Raw genomic sequence first — 19,559 nt, 5'->3', positions numbered from 1 at the left:
TCCTTTGAACTATTTCCTGGAACCTGTATGGAGTAAAAAACATCTGGGCTGATGATGGGTGTTCTTTAAACCCCTTAGCTGCATGATAGGGACCCTGTAAATGCAGGGGTTCCCCCTTCAGCATGATTCACATAGCAGAGCTGCCTTCATAATTTTTTATTTTGTAGCAGTGCTGAATCCAAGCTCTGCAGCTGGTAAGCTCCCAGGACTCAACAGAGTCGCACTGAAAGCCTGTCAGCAGAAGTTCACAGAAATCATTATTTTTCTGTGAAATGTATTAGTATGATCTGTTCAGTAACTCCCACGATAATGCAGTCTCCTAGAATAGCTGCACCATAGCCATGTAGTCCATACTATTGTTTAAGCGAAGACAAAGAAAACAATCCATTTTCTTAGAGTAAATATATTTTCTTAGAGTATAAGAATTTTTGCTTTGTTGGGAAAGGGGGTGACCCACTGGGGGGAGATAAAAGGCCATTTTTATATGCCCACACAAAAAAGTCATAACAAACTTGTGGAAACTGGAGATGCATGAGCATCTGTGGGCAGCCAGACCAGAAGCAATTCTGTTCTTTAATCTAAATCATGTCTAAGTGTGATCAATGTTCTACTGAATATACTGTGATAATAACATTCAGTTTCACTTTTGTTTTTGTAGTTCAGACTATTAATATTTTATGGAAGAAAATACAATGCCTATAGGAATAAAACAATATTTTATTGTTTGGTAAGATTGCTTACATTTCCTCCTTGTAGCTGAAAATCAGAAATTAATATTAGTTGAATTACTAAAACAGCTACATTTGTCCTGAGGCCATGACAGAGTTTGGTAACCCAGTAAGAGAAAGGTGCTTCTGTCACAAATACGTGGGAGGCTCTCAGACTGTCAAGCAATTAAGTGGACCTGAATAATACTATGTAATTAAGCTTCTTACTGCATAATTATCTTTATTTTAAACGTGTCTTTTGATGAAACATCTGTTCCCTGCTCTAGGTTTGAAAAGATATACGCAAGCACATGATGAAAATGGTGCTTGTGAGGCCATTACACATGGTGCTGGCTGCTTGGTTCCTTGGCGACAAATGTTGTAATTTGCTCTGTCTTTGCATGCAAAAGGCAGGTGCTGTTGCATCCATGGCCTGCTTTGCCTGACCTCCACACTCGCTGCAGCTGCCTTTCACATTGTTACCCAGAGAAATAATTGTGTTTGACAACCCGTCTGAGGATCATCATGCAGTGAAGTGGGGAAGGGACGCTTACAGTGTAAGCACTGTCAGAGCTCTTGGAGGTGGCTATGCCAACCCACTGGGCAGTAAGAGGGGAAAAAAAGAAAATTAGTCCCTAATAATAGGATTCTAGGTTTTTTTTCCTCTGATAACAAATATTGTTTGACTGCTGCTACAAAGAATGTTGTTCAATTTCTGTTAAATATATTTTTTCCCAGATATTTTCAATTTGTAGACTAGTGTATGACTTAATTTACAAGCTACAGCCTCTATGAAATAGAATTACCTTCTCTTACTGACTTTTAAAGCAGGGGGACCTTCTACTAAATGTAGGAATTATTTTCCCCTTGGGCTTATATAGTACATGAGCTATTAACTATGGATTTCCACTAAGAAATAATTATTTCTTCTCAGCAAAACTACATGAAACACTGGTGATGCTTTTTTTTAGGGTCTGTATTGTGCTTGGGAACCCTAAAGGCCATGGTGGCAGCTTCTGTCTATTCTCTTTGACTCTGGGATGCTCAGGAGTGCATCCTTAGGCTTCTCAGAACTGTGCACGGCCTCAAATGAGATTTCTGTAGACCACGGGACACAGACACATCTGTGTCTCACTCATTATGCTCTCTTCTGTGTGTGATATTTGTCTATATCTACAGGAGGAGATCATATATAAACATTACAGTAGCCTATTTTGCAGTCCTACAGGGTCACACACACAGGAGGGAAAATCACCCACTTTCTGGTTGAACAGATACTATAGCCATGCTGCCACAGCATGGTTCACAGTCAGGTTCAAAGTCTTTAAATTTGGCTCTATCTAGTAAAAATGAACAAAGGCATAGCTGCTAACTCACTAGGAGCTGGGCCAGGCTCTTATTTTTCAGTACTACTCTAGTATATGCTGTTATACCCTTTTTTGGGTGTGGAAATTGTCAGAGAGTAGCTGAACACTGTACTTGTAGAGAGAGGTGATGGCAGAATCAGAAATACATATGATTGCTCCTGGGCTTTCACTCACCTGCTCCACTACCACACAAACCTTTTCTTTAATGACCAAATTCATTGCAAAATAAACCACACTGGTTAGATGCTCAAAGCTCAGCTTGATGGTTCTTTTAGATAAAACATGGCAAAGAGTTGAGACATATTAAAAGTGTGCCTCACTTTTGTTGGTCAGCACAGCTGAATGAGCTGTTGAAAATAGCCTAGGGAGGTTTATAAACAGGCTGACATGCTGCAGTATTTAGGGTTCCCAGGCATAGCCCTGACTAAATTTTGAAGTGTTTTGGAAGGAAAGAGTTCTAAGCAGCATCCTGTCAGCAGCCCTAATTACTGTCATGTATCCGATTTTCAAAACAATATCTCATCCACTCTGCTGCAGGATTCCTGAGGGAAACTATTTGGCCTGGGTCTTTGTCAGAATTCCTGGACGTTCATTTTTCATGACATTGCCTACTAACACCACTGTGAACAGCTTTATGGCTAGCATTTAAGGTAGGCTGACGGACAGGGTAGCGGTATCATCCAAATGTAACTGAAGTCTGGAGCTACTATTGCAGGAGGACAGACTGGGATGATCAGCCACTTGAGAGAGGAGAGCAGGTCTCTGCTGCCTGCAGCAATGAAGCAATGAGAAGCTGTCTGGCCCACACAACACTCAGTTAGTACTGGTCATCACAGCTGGTCCCTTTCACCCAAGAACCCATTATAAATCACTGGGGGCCAGACACTGTCTCCTTACTCCCTCACCTTTTTGGTCTGCCAGGCACCAGGTCCCATCATATTCAGGCAGCCAGACTGCAGCCATTTCCTGAACACAACATTTTACCTGAAAAAATAAAAAAATGTAATGCTGATGGAAATAGTAATAATGCTGATGGCAACACATGATGTTGCCCCTTATTCCCCACTTTGACATTTGCATCCATTGTCACTATATGCATCTATATGTTGCATTATCCCTTTAAAATTATCTTTCCAATGAGCTTGCCTCTGATTTTTCATGATGATGTAGGAGCATAAGAACCTTTTTGAACCTGGTAATAGTTATAGGGCAAAACTTTTGAGAATGCCTCTGCAGAATTTGCAGAGAGACCTAAACAAGATGGAGGAATAGGCCAGCAGGAACCTCAGGAAACTGAACAAGGATGGATGTGAATGTCTGCCATGGGAAGGAATAACCCCTTGCTGTGATACAGGCTGGGGACTGCCTGGTTGAAGAGCAGCTCTGAGGGAAAAGTCCTGGGGTTCTGGTAGCAGCAAGCTGAGCACGAGCCAGCAGTGTGCTCTGGCAGGTATGAAGGTCAATCACACCTGGGGCTGTTTAAACAGGAACACAGCCAGTCAATCACTGGATGGGATTCCCCCTCTACTCAGCACTGTTTAGACCACATCTATGTACTGCATTCAGTTTTGGGCCCCCCGGTACAAGAAAAACATCAGTAAACCAGAGTGAGCTTAGCAGAGGGCCACCGAGATGGTTGGGGCTAGGGCACCTGCCCTGTGAGGAGAGGCTGGAGGACCAGGGCTGGTTCAGCCTGGAGAAGGGGAAGCTCAGGGGGCACTTAACAGCAACCCCCAGTGCCTATGAGGAGCTGGCGGGGAGGTGGAGCCAGGCTCTTCTCAGCAGGGCACAGTGGGAGGGTGAGGGACACGAGAGGCTGGGACAGACCATAAGGAAATCTTTCCCAGAATGACAGGTGAGCAGTGGGCAAGGCTCCTTCCCTCCGTGAGGAGCCTGGTCTGACCACATGGCCAACGCTTGCTGTGACCAACATAGAATCATAGAATCATAGAATCATAGAATCATAGAATCGTTTAGGTTGGAAAAGACCTTTAAGATCATCCAGTCCAACCATTAACCTACACTACCAAGTCTGCTCTAAGCCAATCAAGGGTAGACTGGACTAAACCATGTCCCAAAGTGCCACATCTACCCATTTTTTGAACACTTCCAGGGATGGGGACTCCACCACCTCTCTGGGCAGCCTGTTCCAATTCTTGACCACCCTTTCCGTAAAGAATTTTTTCCTAATTTCCAACCTAAACCTCCCCTGATGCAGCTTAAGCCCATTTCCTCTCGTCCACGTTAGATGAGACACCTCCTCAGCTCCCTCCCCACCAGAGTTATCCTCTGCTTCTGTTCCCTGATTTTCCCTGGATGCAAGGGACCTTAACCTGAAGTTGGTTTGTAAATGTACTGAAAATTTATAAACACTATTAAGCAGTGTGGGTTTCATTTGGGAAAGGAGATGTTAATAACGAGATCATGTACTCCTGCATTGCAATGTGTTTCTGCTCTAAAGCTTTCCTGTAATTTGTTTATAACTTTCCAAGCCTTTTTCCACTCAATCTCAGTTTTCCAAATGTTTGCAGTCACATGGTTCTTTCATTTCTGGGAACAGGGTTAGGGAGATATTAAGCCTGTCTTCACAGCTTTTTCTTTAGAAAGGTGCCATTTGGAGCAATAGATCATAACAAGGCTGAGGACCAGTCCTTGCTTCACAGGTGTGCCTTTTTCTGTTGTTGTAACAATATTCCTAAATTTAGACAAATTATAAAGCTGTTGGAAACTGGACTTTCAGATATCTAGGCTATTTTTAGGCTTGAGTCGCCAAAATGGAACTTCAGTACCCAAGGCTGAGCAGTGTGTCCCTCCTGCTGCCACTCTCCATACTGCTTGCTTGGCCCTCCTCTGTACTCTCTGACAGAGGCTAGTCCCAGGCCAGATGAAGAAGAAAACAGCCTGAATTTAAATCAAATTATTTAGGCTTCAAATAAGTTAAGGACAGATAATGTAAGGATGTTTGAAACAGAACCTGGAAGAAGTAAAACTAAGTAAAATATCATGAGGGAGAAAGAAGGGAGGAACTGAGAATTAAGGTCCCTACCAAATCCCTACAAATGCAAAGTTGGCTATTTTTCTGTAGAAATGTTTAACAGTAGCTGTATTGAGTATTTTTGCTCTTTGCTGCCTTTTCACCCACATATACAGACTGATGCCTCAGTCTTTCCTGAGGTGAAGTTCCACTGAAGTCAAAAGGGATAAAATAAAATTTAGAGCTTGCTATTTTAAATTGCAATTTGGGGCAAATATACTTTGTTTAGGTGGCAAAGATATAATAGGATATTGAAATTACAGTAGCATAGCCATGAATATGTTGAATTCATGCAGGGTTTTTAATGTAATTTCCACTTGTCAACATCTATTCCAGACATTTTTATTGCTAAAGACAGTAGCAATTTAGATAAAATGTATTTTATGAATACTATCTATCCTACAGTTTTCTCTGTGAAATACTCACTGCATACAGAACTTTGCTTTTAAAGATTTTGAATGCTGACATGAGAAGTGCTTTACTTTACAATAAAATGTGCAAATTGCATGCCCTTTTTGTGTGCACTGTATGCAAATTGGCTTGATTGAACTCATTTGAATGTCTTATATGCTGGGTGGGTGTGTAATGGCTAACAAGCTTCTTTATGTTCTTTTATGGATTTTTTTTTCCAAAGTGTGTTCTGATGAAAACTCCTTTTCATAGATTCAAAAATCCCTTTCAGACCATTTCATTATCAAAGAGCGAAGATGAAATTTTAGACAGAAAAACACCTTAGCAGAAACTGCTCCACGGTCCCTCTGTCTTAGTTCTGTTCCTGCATCCACTACAGGTCAATTCTAATTCTGTCTCTCTTTCCTACCTTCTGATCCTTGAAGACTGCACATTGTCCAAGGTATGGATGGCATCTTCCTCTGTAGAAAGTCCAACATGAGAGAAGAGTGCTGTCACTGAACTGATAAGGTGAAAAGAACTCTCTTTACACTGATATGGATCTGAAGACACTCCCTGGAGGCTCACCACCATGAAACTAGTTTATGTGAGAAAGGGATTAGGCCCCTGGGATTAAAAAAGAACTATTTTTAACTCTTTTTTTTAAGTAAGAAAAAATGGAGAGGAGGAGGAGGAAAAGCTGGTTTGAATTTAGCTCTGATGGCTTTTGATGAGAATTTTTCAGTGTTCACACAGGCACTGCAGGATCTGATTTTTTATTATATGAAGTGCCAGTGGACACTTTATTTAGTAGATTTCTGGGAAATGTTTATTTGGAGCCAAAGGAAAAGGCTGTTTTCTATGCGATAACGTGGGTGGAGAGAGTATGTGTAGCAACCGATTATACTTTACATGAGTTTTAGGTCAGAGTGCAGGTTACAGCTGGAATGGCTGGTTAAGACCTTGCCTCTCTTTGGGGAATTTCTCTAGCACCATAAGCTTGACAGTCAGTAATTTTACTGTGGATATACACATTTGCTAAACATGGTCTTCTCTGCAGAACAGCTGGAATTGCCACTCAGGGCTGGAGCTGTGCCAGTATTCTTTCTCCGCTGGTGGTCAGCCCTCAGCCAGGAATGAAATCTACTATTTTTAAAGTTCCAGGGAAAATGTATGAAAAGATACAAAAGTTTTTATGAAAACAAAACAAACAAACAGAAAATGATTGCTGCATTCTTCTCCTCTTGGGGTTTTCAATAAAAAAAATAATTTCCATACAATTTCTCCATTAATTAACCCAAATGTTTGAAAAATCTCTTTGCCTATGTCCATCAGTAATTTTGACATTGATGGAAACATTTTTGGCACTGGGACAATTAGGTGGTGGTTGTTACCCAGAGACTGGAAATGTAAGAGGGGCTTGGAGCAAACACAGAACCCCCAAAGGAGAAAGGAGAACTGCAGAGGATCATGTGCTGAGGGTGAGGGGCCATTTGAACAATGCTGAAGTGGCAAATAGAACTGGCAGCAGGAAAGATGTGCTGATACAAACAGAACAGAATGAGAACTCATTCTCATTTCCAATAATGTTTTTACTCTATGCCAGCATTATGAAAGAGCCTTAATTTGTGTAACACAATCCAAGTTTGATTTCCAGCCACTAAACATTTTAATGTCATAAAAATGGGATGTTTTGCAAATATAAATTAAATTTTGATATTTTATAGGGAAAAAAGTTCTTGAAGCCACTTGTGCCCACACCCCTTCGTAAAAGCTTCTAAAAGATGGTGTACAGGGTATACCCCTCTGCCTTTAAATAATTTTTTTTTAAATTGGGGGGGGGGGGGGGATGAGAGAGTAAGCAAGAGAAAGAGGAGGCATTTTCTATAATACATTAGGATATTCATATTTCAGACTTAGTCTGTCATGCAAAGAAGAGCTTCTGTGTGCAAAAATGTGTGTATGAGGCCTCAAGTTAGAATAGAACTAAGTGGGAAGAGAGACTTAGTTCCAAGAGAACCTGTATGATGGTAGGTGCTTCAGGGTATACCTGCTTTGTAATTTAGTCCGAATCCTGAATTTCTTTGCAGATGGGTATCAGTCCCCACTTGCTTAGATTTGAGCTCTTCTATTGTTTAATATGTTCATTTGAATGCTCGCTGGATTCAAGACAGAAATAAACTTCTCTCCCCTAAAAAATCATAATGTGATTGTTTCTGTGAACATGTTAATTTTCTCCTTTCTGTATGTTATTGTTAAAGGCTCATAATTACACAGTAAGTTATAAAAGCTATCTATGACATGTATTTAACAATCCATGTGCATGTTTCATATAGGATCTTAAAGAGTGCACGTTCAGGCCCACAACAATAAGAGTGTAGGGACAAGACGAGAAAGAACAAGGAAGCATGAAAAATCTTGATCTTGCTACAGACTGCTGTTCTTTAAAAAAACCCTTGCAGAATCTGTCGCAAACTGAACTTTTTCTTAATCATGATCTCTGGCTTTCCAGTGAATAGATGATATCTTTGTTGGTTTCGATTCTTTGAATTTCAGAGTCCTTGTGTGTACCACAGAATGTGCGAGGGCGCTTCCCCTCCCACCCACCCCCCCCCTTATAAAAAGAGTAATTGAGTTACTGGGACAAAGAAGAAAGTTGACAGATTCCTTTGGTATTTGGATCACTTGTAATCTAGGAAACGGACATTGGATTACATTGTCTTAGCATAATTTAGTGGTAAAAGCATGTGAAAGTATTTATATTCTTCAAGGTTCTTGTTCTTACCTTCCTCGGTTCAGCAAAGAGAAAAAAAAGAAATATAATAATATCAATTTTGAAACAATGACTAAAAACCTGATCCTATTTATACAGTACATTGTATTAAAAAGTGTGTATCACTGTCAGACAAGAATTACAATGCCATAAGTGGATATGCAAACAAAACAGAGATTTAAAAATTAAAAGGTCTTTCTTATGGGCAATATTAGTTATTGTTCTGCACTCTTAAAAATATGATTTATATTAAAACAATCTGAAATATACACTTGCTATCTAGGCTACAGCCAATTATTGTAATGACTTCTGCCCTAGTTGTGTTATTCTAGTTTATATTGCTTTTGAGTTTTCTCCATTTCTCGTTACACAATTGTACCTAAAATGTCATTAATAACCGAGTTCTTAGTTACTATCCCCAAGCCTTAAATAATACTTGTATCTGCTGTTCTGCTCATGATTCCTAAATGAGAATCACTGTTTTCTGAGATCCACATGTTACACAGTAGTTTAGTAAAACTAACACATGACCTTTCAATAAATGACTGCTCTGCTGTCTTTTGTCCTTTGATAACTCAGGGCTGATTTTGTCTTTTACTTGGAGATATCAAGAGATAAATGCAAAACCTGTTTCTAAAAGGTCCTTGGGGATTTGCTTTGATTCAATTTCTTTTAACAACATGTAAGGGAATTGCCTGAGAGCACCTTCCTTCACTAATAACACTTAGGATTAGTTTAGTCACCTCTGCTGTCAGAGTTACCTCACCTAACAATGTAAACAGTATTGCAGATATTGGGGAATAGTAACTGAGGGACAAAGAATTAATCTACTTTTGCTAAGGACTCTTTTCAAGTTATGAAAGCCAGATAATAAATAGTTACATTTTTCAAGCTATTGAACTGAGTTGTAATTGTGTTTCTCCCATCACTCTTAATGGAAATTGTGCTTATTAAAAGGCACAAGCAAAAATTATTTTTTTCTTCAAATTGGTTTATTTTTAAGTTTGTTTTTTTTTTTTTTTTTAGCACTTGGGGAAAAATCTGTCACTTTTGAAGATATTACTTGAAGCTTTGGAAAAACATTTTTGTATGAAACCTGTTAAGGGAGGCAGTAGAGGTTGAGGAAAAGATTCTAAATTGAGCAGTAACAAGGATAAAATAGGCAAATCCAAAATTTAAGGCATTATTAGTCACATTTCCAGTTTGGAGAGTGCTGTGGAAGAGTTAGTAAGCAGTCTTTTTCTCTCTGGGCAGTACTGCAGCGCTGGTACAGCCAGGAGCAGGACCAAGCCCTCTTGACAGCCAAGCATTGCTCCACACTGACCCTCCTCTTTCAATTCTGTGTGCACCCCACCCTATAACAGTGGTAGTCAGTGAAGAGGGCAAACACCAGGCAGTCACTTCCAGAAAAATTCTCCTGGGTGTTTTCCTCAGCATATCTATCTTTACCCAACTACTTTAATAAATGTTTCCATAAATAAGATTGGGGCATATTGTTTCCTTGTGGAAAAAAAAAAAAGGAAAAAATACTTTTTCTAAAAACACTATAAATTCTGTTCATGGGATTCTCACCAATCTATGCTGTATGTACCATGCTGGTAAAGAGGCATCTTCTAATTAGAGCTGTCCTGCAGTCTCCTGAGTGTTCAGACTGGGTTGTAACACAAATCTCTTAGCTGTCCTTTTTTCACATAGTCCCCACTGGTTTACTGTCCTGATTGAAAGCTAATTTTTTTTTTTTTTTTTTTTTATTAGCAAGTTAATCTGGCTCACTTTGCAGCCACATGTTGTGGGAGCTGGCCATGAGCAAAACGGTGAGAACTGGCTGATGAGAGCAGATGGGAGGGCAGGGTTTTGCCTTTTGGCTGCAGTTCTGTCTTAGACCAGCTTAAGCCATCTGTGAACCCACTCACTTAAAACTATCACATTGCCTTGTTCCTTTAAACCTTTTGCTTCTCTTTACTTGAAAGACTTTCCCTTCCATTCTTCAGTGTTTGTTTGCCAAGGCTTTTGGGAGGAGGGAGTGAGAGTAGGTGAGAAGGAGGAGGAGGGGGAGGAGGAAGCTTAGTGCTGGGTTTTGAACAATTAAGCCTTCTCTTTGTGAAGGCGACAATCTGTTTCACTGCCAGCTTTCCCTTTGGGTGTGTGGAAGGAAGGGTTCTGCCTACATTGTCTGCTCCCTTTCCAAAATCCAGATGTCTTTGTTTGCTTATCGCGGGGAAAGATATTTGGGGTTTAAAGCATCTTTCACACTGAGGAAAAGACACATTCATTCTAGATTAATGGCTTGCTACAAATGACTACAAATTCCAGTATGTAGATTTCCTGCCATTGTAAATAACACCTAAGTGGTTGGTCCATATTTTTCTTCACATTTCTCCTGAATTTATGTCACTCTTCCATTGCATTAGTTATTTCCCCCCTCCTCTTGACTATTGTTTCTTTGTGTAATTTTTCCCATAGAGTGTTTTGAGATTTGTAAAGGACTATGTAAATATTAAACATTAAATAGTAATTATGACCTTTTAAACTTAGTTTCTGTTGATAGAGAGATACTAATATGATGCTGTCAAACCGATGCTTGAAAACAAAATGTTCGAGCAAAACAAGGCCAGCCTTTCATACAGAAAATAATGCCTAGAAACCTTGTTTTGAAATTAATGGTAGACCGGGCAATAACTATCTGATTAAGTTGATAAATGTATTACTTTGATAGAGCTGCCACTCATGCTGATTCCTACCCCTCCTTCTGAGGCATACAAGGGTGTTTCTGTTTTAGAGTGGGACATAATTCATGCAGATGTCAACATTTTTGGCCACCCTCTCTTTTAAGTTTGTAGCTTTGTGTAGAAGTTTAAACAACTCATCAAGGTGAACTGTACAGGGAAGATGTGCTGTGAGCTCATGGTTCTCTGCAGGCTCTGCTGCAGGCAGAGTAACCTTCATCACTTAATAACAGCTTCACAACTTTTCAGTGAACATGAATGAATGTTTATACATTTGTTTCCAAAGAAGATTTCTGAAAAGTACTAAAACTGAGCACATGCTCTAGTTTTAATACCTTTATCTGTATTTTTTTAGCAAGCTAACAGCAAGAAAGAATTGTCAGCTATGCTGACTTGCACCGAGGAGGTTCAGGATACTCTGCTCTAAACTAAAATATTCTAAAGGTTCTGTTCTAAAATATTATATTCTAAAATATCTAGAACCTGTGTAGAGTTTAAAACAACAAAGCAAAAAGTTATTGGGTGATACTAAATTGGAATAGCTGTGCATGAATCAGTCAAGTTATTTTAGATTTCTAAAAGAATAACAAATGTAAATCCATCTTTTCTAACAAAGGATACAAATCACATTTTGCACTGAAGACATTTGTGCTTGTGGGTTTTATTTTTTTAAAATTAAACTGTAAGTCCAATTTGATGGACAGAGCAGATTAGACAAGTGATTTTTATGACATTTCTGTAGAGTACTTGTAGTACATAGAATTTTACCACCTGAAAAGTTCTTTTGGCGGCATATTTTGTTTGTTGGTTTGGTTTGATATATGTATTGACAAAAATGCTCTTCTTGCCTACTGTAGGCAAAAACATAGAATAAGCCTGGTGAGCTTGAGTAGAATAGGCTTCACACTGTCCTTGAAGCATATACCCTGCCAACTCATTGTATAGCACTGACTGCAGGACTTATGACAAACAGATTACAAAGCTAGTTTATTCAGCTATTGTATTTTGTCTGAGTCTTTTCTGAACCTGAAGCAGTCATTGCAGCAGGGTGCACTAATTGCTCATTTGCTGCAGTAACCTTTTCAACTGGACAGCATCTCATGTCTGATTTCATGTTGATGTCTCTTTCCTTTAATTACAGCGTGCTGGCAGGGAGATAAAGCCCCGTGTTGTGAAGCGCCATATAGTGCCTGCAATGGCCTTGCTGTGCTCTTCAGAGATTTACTCTAAGAACAGAGTAGAATGAGTGTGTCTTCTGTGCACTTTATTTTTATACTTTGCATTCTTTCCAAGCTTAAAGCCAGTAGCATGAGTACATTACTACAGTATATTTTTGAAACTGCTTTCAAAATCACTGGTGAAAGAAGGCAATTACTCAAATTAATTTGGGAAGGTATTGCCTGTTCAGATATGAAAGGAGCTAAATATCATCAGAAGGGGTGGGAGGGAGGAAGGAAGAAAGAATGAAATTTACTACCTTTCTTTAATGATTTTTCAAATAGCCCCAAAGTGACTGATTTTAATAATTATCATAGTAATGATAACTCTTGTTTCTTACAACAAAAATATTAGGCCTATAAAGACTTTTTTTTTTTTTAAATCAGACCTAAAATATCATTAAGAAATGCAGCAGGGCAACTTTCCTCTTTTATTTTTAAATCTTTAAATATCTACACCAGGACAGGTACATCTTTCTCTCACATTGCCAAAAGATAATAAAAATTGGTTCCCAAGAGCTGGCTAGCCAGAAAGGGGAACCAGTAGTCAAAGGAGTTTTCCTTCATGATAGTGATTTCTTCTTGTTTGAATAATTCTCTAAAACAATTTCACTGATGTAATTTAGAATGTAAACATGATATTTGTCAATGTGACTTAGTACCAACACAGCTAAATTGTTGTGAGGGTTATTCTGCACAGCGACAGCCTGATGTCCTGCAGTGGCAATTCCAAGAAATGTGTTTTAATTCTCAAAAATGCAAATCAAAGGAATATCCAATAATCAAGGACATGAGTTGGGTTTTTTTTTTTAATTTGTTTTGTCTAGCTTTTAATGAAACTGCTGCAGAAACAGATTCTGTCCTTCCATTTAATGGTGTTTTCCATCCAAAGAAAGTTTACAGTTTCCTCTGTGTAATTCAAGAGGACTTTGGCCACTGGGCATTAAGGGCTCTTTACATCTCTCAGAGTTGTCTATTAAAGCTTATGATGTTCCTGTTTAAGTGGAACTAAGCCAAAACCTTCAGCTTTGAAAGATAATTTAGCCACGATGAATCTGAGTACACGGTACATGATTAAACATAATGGAAATTATTTTTTGCCTACCCTCAGCCCAGCCTCCAATATTCCTGCTGCAACTGCGTGCCTATAACTAAATATGAGCATGATGGCTTTCAGACACACTCCGGTAGTTGAGCATCTTCACCACTGCACTAGAGGCTGTTTTGTTAAATGTGAGGTTTTAACAGTGACTGGATATAGGACCTGCATTGTTCTGCACTGTTATCTTAATCCTGTTGGAATACATTTTAAACAACTTAAAATCTGTAAGTGAATTATGAAAGCTATAAAATGTATTTCTATTAAAATGAAAGAGCTTTGATATTAAGTTAGTAGTTTTTACTTGCTCAGCAGACTGAAGGTTAAAAATGGACTAAAGGAAGAAAATCTGGAATATATCCATGTCTTGAAATATGTTAGAAATAGGTAATGTATGTGGTGTAGTTCCTTTCTTCCTTTCCTGAGGTTTATCATCAGTATCCTTGTGCACCATCTTAACATTCTGTGGATTTTTTATGGGTAAGCTTTACCTAGATACAAGAAGTTTAAGTGAATTCAGTGAAATGTGCAGAAAAATGTCCTAACTTGTGATGTATTTACTTGTGGCTTGGCCAGCTTGAGGTATACCATTTTTTCTATGTTTTGGACATTTTTTATATATCTTTATCTAAATGCTAAATTCAGTGCAATATTTGTGTTTCAGCAAATAAAACACAGATTTAATAAAATCAAACATCAAGGAAAAGTTACTTTAAGCCTGCCATAACATTTATATTTTGCACTTATTCAACTTTCCATCTTCATCTACTGAAAGGAAACATGACAGAGAAAAGGCTTTCTATTGTTTACTTTTGACATGTACAGCAAGAACAAAGAGAGCAATCAAAGATTATTCCATGAGATCCATCCATCTGTCACAATGTTTCATAGCATACCACTGTGACTGCAAAATCGAGCATGAAAATTTAAAATAAAATAACGGGGCGGGGGTGGGGGGGTGGGGGGTGTGTGTCCACTTTAGGTTAATAAACCCGGTGGTGAAACACATGATCTATAACCAAGCTGCATGTAATGTGGCCCTAAAGACTGTCATCTATACTTACACTGAGATTCAAACTAAAAGTCTGAAAGTGTCCATATTCACAGATTTTGTCAAAGCCTCTGTCTAGTTACGATTACAGGTAAACCTATAGGAAGTTACATTCATTTTGTTTGCACTTGAAACACTAGCAACAGACCAGTCCAGCAGAGTTGGGGGTTCACTAATAGTCTTGAAAAGATGTAAGTAACTCTTTCTGCCTAGAAAATATATAGCATATATTTACATAGCAAGACACTGGAGGAAAGGGAAAAACAAGACAGCAGTCCAACATTAAAAAGTATCCATTTAACACATTGAATGGTGCATTACTGCATTATAAAATGTTATATTTCTAAATGAAACCAATATTAATAAAATGCCATCTGTGAACTGCTAAGGAAGGAAGTAAAAAAAGCTGAGAAGTTCTGACATAAAAATAATAAGACTAAAAATATTCCCAAAGGATGAAGTTCCTTATTATACGAAATTACATTTGACAGCTGTCAGTTTGTCGGCAAGAGTTGCTTCTCTTTGATTTTTTCCTCCATTTGCAAAGATGTATTAACTGCTTTGGCAAGACAAATTGGCATAATGAAGACAGGAATATTAACTGCTTGAGTTTGAAAACCACCTCCAATTTCGTACCCACGATTAATTATAGCCGTACGCTGCAGCATTAGATTGCTAAGAGCTAGACATGTGATCTAGCCACTGGAACACGTTTTGCAGCGTGACAGCAAAGTAACTCACTTCCATTTGCCACGACCATTGAAAACAATATTTATAAAACTTCATCTCAATAAAAGTGCTTTTATGCATTAAGAAAATAATCCAATAGAAATGCAATGATTTTGTTCTTATCTATGTTTTTGTCCCATATATTACTTCCTATAAGACCTGACCAGACCTGACAGACCTAAGTGGAGCAGCTTAAGAAACTACTTGCATTACCTATGAGGGTATATTACAACTCTCCTGTTTCACACCACTACTCCTCCAGCAGACCCAGAAGTCCAGAAAATGCAGTGGCACCTCAGCAGGTCCGTGAACATTCTGCAGTGTTAGTTCAAGCTTATAGTCACTGCAAGTTCGCAGTTTGACACCTGACTTTGCATTGAAGCTAAGAGGTGTACACATGTGATGGCTGTGATGGTGACAATTTCAGCAGAAGTAGAAAACTGTGATCATCTAGGGCTGTTTTAACCAGGTATGCTTATCCTTAACCTACAACTAGTGTCTCAGCCCTATCCCAACCTATTTTGGAACCTCCTAAATTTGTCCTCTTCAAAATTATGCTGTTACTTACTAGGTGACAGGTGTATAGCTAGTAACTTGCAGGAAGGAACAGTTGAACTTGGTATACAGGCTGAATTGCTGCAATGTGGTGCTCACTGTTAGTGTTTCCTTTGCCTCTTCCTTGCACATTCCAAATTCCAAACTAAGTGATATGTCCACTGTTATCTCCATGAAGAAGGTATTTGCTAATGATTTCCATGAGATATATGTAATCTTATTTTTTACCATTTCAGATGATTACATCCACTATGACTTAAGCCATGAGCTGAGTCCATCTAGTTTGCAAGTATAACTGTCCTTTCTGTCCACATTATAAACAATTTTATTCTGATACCCAAGATATTTTCAATTAGTTTTATACCATTCAGAATGAGTTTAGGATGAAGCAACATCCCCTTCAGACAACTTATGAGTATGTAAACATGTGCATGCAGACATTTATGCTGTCAAAACTGTATTAATTAATTTTTTATCTTGTTATAAAAGAGAAGATTGTACAATATTTCTGTGTAGTCAAACCACTAGAGATTACTTCTGCAGGAAAATTTACCACATCTGAAGGAGAAAGTAATCTTGTAGAAACAGCTCCTTTTTCAAATGTACTGTTCCACTCTCACACTTCAGGAATTTCCAAACTAGGTCACAGAAATATTGACTGTGAAGGTGAAAGGTAGTCCATACAGCTTGCATGTCATCACTTGTATGAAGAGCAGCAAAGAGCAGACCCAAAAGTCTTTTCCCCCATTCCATAAGAAATGTCTTAAGCTATATAGGAGGAAGGAAAAGGGGGAGAGAGAGACAGAAACACACAGATTGCGGTCTTTTAAGTAACAGGTCAAATTGGCCTCAAAAAGAGTCATGAGAGTGCTCCAGCAAGCCCGCAGGATAAGGAAATGCTACAGTTGCAGATCCCTTTATAGGACAGTGCTGGTTCCAAGCAGAGTGCTGGTTCCAGGAAGTTTCAGGCTACCTGTACGCTGCTGCGAACACTGTGTTGTTGCCAACCTGAACCTTCACAGATCATGACTCATCCTCAAAACACTCACAAGAGTGACAGAAGAATGTGAGCACAAAAATCAATGTTGTGTAATTTTTGTTTGGTTTCTGGATTTTAACTCTCCAATGCACAATGTGTTTGCATACCCCCTCATTTGGCTGAAGCTCTGAGAGAGTTTAAAAAAAGAAGAAGAAAGCAAGTAAGCAGTGTTGTCACATAGTTATTTCCTGGAACTACAGTTTAAGGTAAAGCATCAGAGATCACAAACGTCTTAATAAAGCCGTGTAAACTGGCAGTACTAGTTCTGCCGACATGGCATCTGAGATATCTGCCCACTGCTTGCCAGGGACGTGCTAGTTTCAAGAAAGGACACTGATGAGGAGAAAGGCAGTGTGAAGCAGGGATAGAGAGGCTTATGACATTCAGGAGAAAGCATATGAGAGAACAAATAGGGAAGCCAAAGAACAACAAAAGAAAGCAAACTAAGAGAGAGGGGAGGCAAACAAAGAAGCAAAGTGATGTTTAGGAAACATAAAAAGCATCCTAGTGTGGGAGGTATAAAAACCCATCATGGTATGAAAAGGAAGTGAGAGTGAAGTGGTACTGTGAATGACTGAGCTCAGGACATGAAGGAAGGCAATGTAAGAAAGGGATAAGCGAGACATGGGGAACCGCCACTAGCAGGGAGTACAGGCTGTGCAGGAGACCCTTGCACAGAGGAATTGGACTGTGTGGACAAAAACAAAATAAGGAAATGTAGCTTCATGAACAAGACTCATGCTTGGGAACATGGGGGCCGTGAAACTTTAAGGAGAGATTTGAGACAGTGTGAGGGAGTGTAAGGTATGAAAAAGAATAATATAGAAGTTTGAAGAAGGCAGGAGAAAAGAGATTACAGGTAATAGGAGAAGCAGGACAGATTATGTATCTTTGTACAGGAGCCTAAGTAGAGTAGACCTGATAAAGAATCTGTTCTGAAGGACAGGACAGGCAGAAATCCAACTGTCTTCCACCAGTGGTTGACAGAGCTAATATGCAGTCAAAGAGCCAAATCATAATTTGGCATATGCAATTAGTATTGCAGTTGGAAACAGGAACACTTAACTTTACAGCATTTACATTAAAGGGCATGGCAATACACAAGAGTGTCAAAAATTGGAAGGCAGAACAAAAGTGAAGACATTTTTAATATTTCTTGTCATTTTTTAGAGCCAGTCTTGTGATTTTTATGGGGGTTTCATTTGTGAGTTCTGAACAAAGGGGAATTGCAGTGAGTTATATTTTTAAATGATTTCACTACAGTTTGTGGAGGAAAAGGTTTAATAACACCAGTTGAGAAAACAAACTTCAACTTTTCATACTTTTTATTACATCTTAAGGTTGATACAATTCTTCTAATAGCAAAGCTGAATGAAGAGATTTTGGCAAGAATGAAGTGGAGACTGCTTTATTGAAAAATAGACAGTGGTGGATTCTGTTCATCAAAAAGCCGTTTTCATTCCCATTACTATACAACATACTCTGCACTGTTTGGTTTTCATAATATGGGACAATGCCAAGTTATGTCCCATCATATGAATTCAGGAGACTTGATGTAATCTGGCACATCATTACTCACTGATTGTGTTGGCTGACCAAATCAGTGCTTTGCAAAGTCTTTAAAAAACAAACAAACAAACAAAAAACTACCACCCCACCCCCAAAATCAAAAGTAATAGCAAGTAATTAATTATCATCACAGAAGGGCTTTAGAAATCAGGCTGTACTGGAGCTGTGTGACACTGGCCTGGCACCATCAAGTCTTGATGGTAACAGGAGTATGAGTGTTCATCCCATTTTATCTTTCTGTGACTCACATTTAAACCTAACCATATAAAAATTCAAGCTGCATATTTCACAATGCACTTTCCAGGATGCTCAGGCTTATGTCCCCTAACCTTCAGAATTACCCCAGTGAAATATATTTATTTCTATATTTTAGACAAAGAATGACTGCAGATGGAATTACAGTTAATCTACACTAAATTTCATTGTATGAATATTAAAGTGTAAGATACAAAAGGCACACAGAAGTGGTCCCTCCATGTGTCCATTCTCACAGGAAGTATTTCATCTGGCCATTTGGAATGGACTCACTTGTCCAACTACATAGCAAAATGCACATATAAGGGAAAAAAAAATCCTTTCTGAGTACAGTAGAGGCAGAGTTTAATTCCTACAGTTTCATTCAGAGTTTAATCCAGTAATTTAAAAACTATTCCAGATTACACCCTTAATCCTGCAAAATTTCAGTCTCTCGTTGTGAACAGCCTTGCAAGTAATTACCTGTTTTCAGTAATGACTTTAAATTATAGAACTGGTACATTGTTCTTGTCTGTTGGTAAAAAAAAAAAAAAAATACTGTTACATCTGTAATAAAAATATAATACAATTGTATAAAATTTATATTATTTTTTGAAAGTCAGAATCATGATAAAAGCCTGGAATAAGCAATTACTGAAAAAATACTTAGTTCTTTTTTCTTTTGTCTAAATGTTATAGATAATGCTAGTACAAGCAGTTTCAACTCAAAGCTTTGACTTATATGGTTACCAGATGGTCTGCTGGCTTGTGTTTTGACCTTGGCCAAGGTCTACTCAGTCTTCATGTTACTCATCTGAGTATGCCTTCTACCTGATGCCAAGGAGCACATGGATGGAGGAAGGAAGATAAGCTGCAAAAGCATGATAAGATTCCTTAGTTCTGTGTAAGTACTCACAAGTCTTAGAAATAATATACAGATGCAGCCTGAAGGAGTGGCTGATATTCATTCCCCACTACTCTCTCCAGCAACTGGGGAAAAAGCTATGGATACAAAAGTGTGTTTTTCCTCTGGCTGTGTCTTTTATATGAAGTTACAAAGGGAGGCGTG

This window comes from Pelecanus crispus, chromosome Z, assembly GCF_030463565.1.
Source record: "Pelecanus crispus isolate bPelCri1 chromosome Z, bPelCri1.pri, whole genome shotgun sequence".
NCBI classification, from domain to species: Eukaryota; Metazoa; Chordata; class Aves; order Pelecaniformes; family Pelecanidae; genus Pelecanus; species Pelecanus crispus.
The sequence above is the reverse complement of the archived record's forward strand: the minus strand, read 5'-3'. Positions refer to the sequence as shown.